The sequence below is a fragment of the Octopus bimaculoides genome, chromosome 24 (genome assembly GCF_046866305.1).
Source record: "Octopus bimaculoides isolate indiv1 chromosome 24, ASM4686630v1, whole genome shotgun sequence".
NCBI lineage: Eukaryota > Metazoa > Mollusca > Cephalopoda > Octopoda > Octopodidae > Octopus > Octopus bimaculoides.
This window is the reverse complement of record NC_142951.1, coordinates 1,855,556-1,860,555: the sequence shown is the minus strand read 5'-3', so window position 1 is coordinate 1,860,555 and position 5,000 is coordinate 1,855,556.

Sequence of the window (5,000 nt, the reverse complement as noted above, 5' to 3'; positions counted from 1 at the left end):
AGACCGCGTGTGTGTGTGTGCGTGCGCGTGTAAATTATTTTAAAAGCATGTGATAATTTTGTGCGCCTAATTATACACACGCACACATACATGCACTCCCATACTGAGTCACGATCACACACACACACAAAAACACTTTGTTGCAGAATGACGAACCACCATGTAAAGCTTCTCTGTGTGTGTGTGTGTGTGTGTGTGTGTGTGTGTGTGTGAACAGACGCACATAAATACACTCACGTATATGTATGAATATGTGTGTGTACAAATGTGTGCACGTGTGTGTGTAAATACATATATGTACATATACACACATACACTTGTGTATGCATACACATACATTCATACATACAAATATGTGCGTATTTGAATCTGTGTGTATATGTGTTTGTGTGCGCCCGCGTGTGCTAGTGCGTGCGTGTGTGTGTGTGTGTGTGTGTGTGTGTGTGTGTGTGTGTGTGTGCGTGCCGTAGAAGGGGAAGGTGCCGGCGGCTAGGAGCTATAAGCTGGTAAAATTGAAGCGCCTCCATCTTCAATTGTAATTCAGGCGAATTACTCGTGTGAACAAACGTTCACGCTTGATTTCCGTTCTCTTGATACTTTTGACAGTTGGCTGGCTTTGAACAAATCACAACAAGGCAACCCTTGACTGGGAGGCACAAGTGGCGGAGGACTGTCGTCGTGAGGGAGGAGGGGCGAGCTGATTACGGTGGTGGTGGTGGTGGTCGTCGTCGTCGTCGTCGTCGTGGTTGTGATGGCTTCGGTGAAGGTGGCGGTGTTACTGGTGGTGGTGGTGGTGGTGGTGGTGGTGTTGATGGTCGTGGTGGTGGTAGTGGTGGTGGTCGAAGCGATGGTTGAGATGGTTCTGATGGTCGTAAGTAGGGGTGATGACCCTGTTGTTGGTCGTATTAATTTGTGTAGTCTTTGTTGTTGTTGCTGTTGTTTTTGGCCGTGGTGGTAGTCGTAGTCATAGTAGCGATAGTAGCGACGGTGACAGCAGTAGTAGTAATAGTAGTAGTAGTAGTGTGACGATGGCAGTGGTGATAGTGTTGCTGCTGATGTTGTAGCGGTGGTGGTGGTGTCGGACGTGCTGGTGGTGGTGGTGCGGAAGGAATGATGATCTAGGGTGTAAACCCCGTTCTTCAGTCCGGTGTGGATGGACTCGGACTATCTAATTCCAGATCTTTCAGTTTCTCAGTCATTCGAGTGGTTTCTGTCCCTCTTTAAGACTTAGAGAAATAATTAGTCCATACTAAGGACCGAGACGGAAGATCCGGCGATTTTTGGGTCCTCCTCGGGATCTAGTTTTTTTTGTTTTTTTTTCATTCGCAAAGTAAAAAACTCTGAAAATCGGCTATGATAATAAAGTTTTACAGTCTAATTACTATGAAGGTATGATATTGTGGAGGGGGAAAAATTGGAGGTTTATAAATAGAAAAAACTGTATATTTATAGCCAAAAGGGAGACCGAAATTTTCTACGTTTAGCGGAGCGGTGTCAACTTTAAGGTTGTACCCTGTGAAATTTATTGTTTAGCGCCTGTGAGATGACCTGTTCATTGTAGGTTTCTAAATAAACAGAAATACCTAATAAAATCAACATGTAACATCTTACTGTTTCTTTTGTCTCTTCATGGATTGTATGTTTTTATTATTTTTTCTTTAATTTGTAATATAAATATATTTGTCTGCATGGGTTTACTTTATGCATATTTCAGTATTATGATTACCTGTCACGTATTTGTGTACATCATTAATATATAAGTGCATGTGTGTGTGTGTGTGTGTGTGTGTGTGTGTGTGTGTGCGCGTCCAGTCCACTCAGCTGGCAAAATGAATAATTGCTGTATTTCGAGGGGCCAGACTTGTCACAACCTGGGTCACGCTGAATCTCCTGAGCCAAACCAAAACGATAAGAATACATCTGCATACGTTAAGAGAGAGAGGGATTTTTATAAGCATACACATTCAAATATACAAATATATATATATTATATATGCATATATATATATATATATATATATATATATATATATATATATATATGTATAAATGAATATGGCATATTTACATGAACAAATATGTAGATATAGGCACACACTCATATAAAATACGTGTATATATATATATATATATATATATATATATATATATATATATATATATGCGTGTGTGTGTGTGTGTGCGCGCGTGCTTGTAAATAAGCGGGTGTGTTACGCATGCGTACATATGTTTAGATACATACGTTCTGAATCAGTGCAATTTCTCTGGTTGTGTGTATGCGTGCGTTTATGTGTACGTGAATCTGTATATGTGTGTGTGTGCGTCTACATGAGTGTGTGCATGTACATATATATATGTGCATGTCCATGTATGCATACACACATATATATATATATGTATGTGAGTGTGTGCGTGTGTGTATTTGTGTGTGTCTGTGCGTGTACATGAATGTGTAAATGCATATGTGTGTATACGTGTGTGTATGCATGTGAGAGCGTGCGTGCGTTAGTGCGTGTGTTTATGCGCCAGTATTTTCGTGGTTGCGCATGCATGTATTCGTGAAATATGTGTGTATTTTTGTATGTATGTATGTGACACACACACACACATACACGTGTGGGGGGGGGGGGGTGCGTGTGTGTGTGTGTGTGTGTGTCTGCGTGTGTGTTGCGTTATGTAGTGTCAACTAAAAACTCAAGCTTCCGGTTCAACAACCACTCTTCATAGACAACATTGAGTTAACCAAGCTTATGATTAAGTGCACTTGCCTCAGTGTTTGCCCGCGGATAATGATACAGACTCACTTTACACGCTCGCACGCACGCACGCACGCACGCACACACACACACACACACACACACACAGAAATACACTCACACACAGAAACACACACGCACACTCACACACAGGGGGAGGCACGGTCGCGTTCTCTGTGATCATGACTTGATCATTTCATAAAGAAAGCCAATATATTGTAGCCGCTCCATATGGTAACCAAAAAACAAAAGTGGTGGAAGGGGTGGGTTGGCGGTTAGCTCAGTAGTTAGAGGTTGGGGGCTATGTTGATAGATAGGATGGGGGAGAGGAGATGGTGGTAGAGAGAGGGAGGAATGTGGAGAGGATGTACGAGAGGGAAGTGGAGTAACAGCGAAGAAGATTGAGGAAGAGAGAGAGATAGAGAAGAGAGACCTAGGAAGGAAAACGAGTCAAGAAGGGGAAGAAAGATACGAGGAGGAGACGAAAAAGAGGTAAAGAAATGTTAAGGAATGATGAAGAGCGGAAGATCACATGAGAGGGATTGAAAATATGAAAGAAAAAGATAGGGAAAAAAGAAAGAGAGAAGCTGTGTCATACATTATACATAATCACTTGCATATATATATATATATATATATATATATATATATATATATATATATATATATATATATACAGCGAGGGAAACAAACTAAGTTAGCTCGAGATAGATAGATAGATAGATAGATAGATAGATAGATAGATAGATAGATAGATAGATAGATAGATACACACACACACACAGAGGTAGAGAGATAGTCAGTCAGACAGACAGACAGATAGATACTGTAAATGAACTTACATGAGTAAAAATAGATTTTTGCACAAACTGAATGCGAGTACGTTGGGTTTGTCTGAGAAATCTACGAGCTTCATTTGCGAAACACAAGACGAAACTGCATCAGTCGAAAGTGCATTTTGCTTCTTTTCCAAGTATGACCATTTTGTATTGAACATCGTTCAAAATATCAACGGCAATCATTTTTTCTTAAGTATAATATTCGAATATTAAATTTGAAATATTTTTTTTTCCTTAAATGTTTCACAATTTAGTGAAGTTCATTTGTTAGACATTATTGATACTACCGATAATTACATTATGTAAATTGAAACTTTTGTGTTTAAATTCACATCGTTTAGAATTGTGAAAAATATTCACTTTTTTATGTCTATATAATGTGAACGGGGGTGGTGATTAAATAAACAGAATTCATTAACGTTTAATCGTCGTTAAATTGTTATCTTCAAAATAAGTGACGCCGATGTATATATATATGTGTGTGTGTGTATGTATGTATGTATGTATATATATATATATATATATATATATATATATATATATATATATATATATATATATATATATATATACATATATACACATATGCGTGTGTGTATGTATTTAGATGTGCGTGTGTGTGTGTGTGTGTGTGTAAATGTGTGGTTGAGTTGGTGTGTTGATTGAATTGCCGATGCATACATCTAAGTGTGTGCATCTATTCGCATAAGAATCTCAGGTGGAGAATTTTTAAGAATGTCTTACAAATCCTCACAGTGCCATTAATACATTGGATTTAGAGAACCCGCGTCATTTTCTGTTCCTTTTTCTTCGTGACACACCGAGTATGCCCCCACCCCACCATCGCTTGACAACCGATGTTGTGGCGTGTTTACGTCCCCGTAACTTAGCGGTTCGGCAAAAAGGATCGATCGAATAAGTACTAGGCTTAGAAAGAGTAAGTCCTGGAGGTCGATTTCTTCGACTAAAAGGCGGTGCTCCAGCAAGACCGCAGTCAAATGACTGAAACAAGTAAAAGAATAAAAGAATATATATATATATATATATATATATATATATATATATATATATATATATATATATATATATATATATATATATATATATAAACAATTGCAGCGTGGAAGGTGTTTATAAGCCATTTAAAATAACACACAAAATCCGTTAGATTCACTTCAACATTTAAATTTAATTTGTCAAAATATTTTCGTCGCTTTGAGACCGCGACCTGTTCACTGACAAAATTCTGTGCTGCATTAAATTTAAATGTTGAAGTGAATCTAACGGATTTTGTGTGTTATTTTAAATGGCTTATAAACACCTTCCACGCTGCAATTGTTTTCGTTCCAGCACACGATCTCAGATCAGGTCACTTGCTATGCAAGTGCATCTCCGTAATATATAT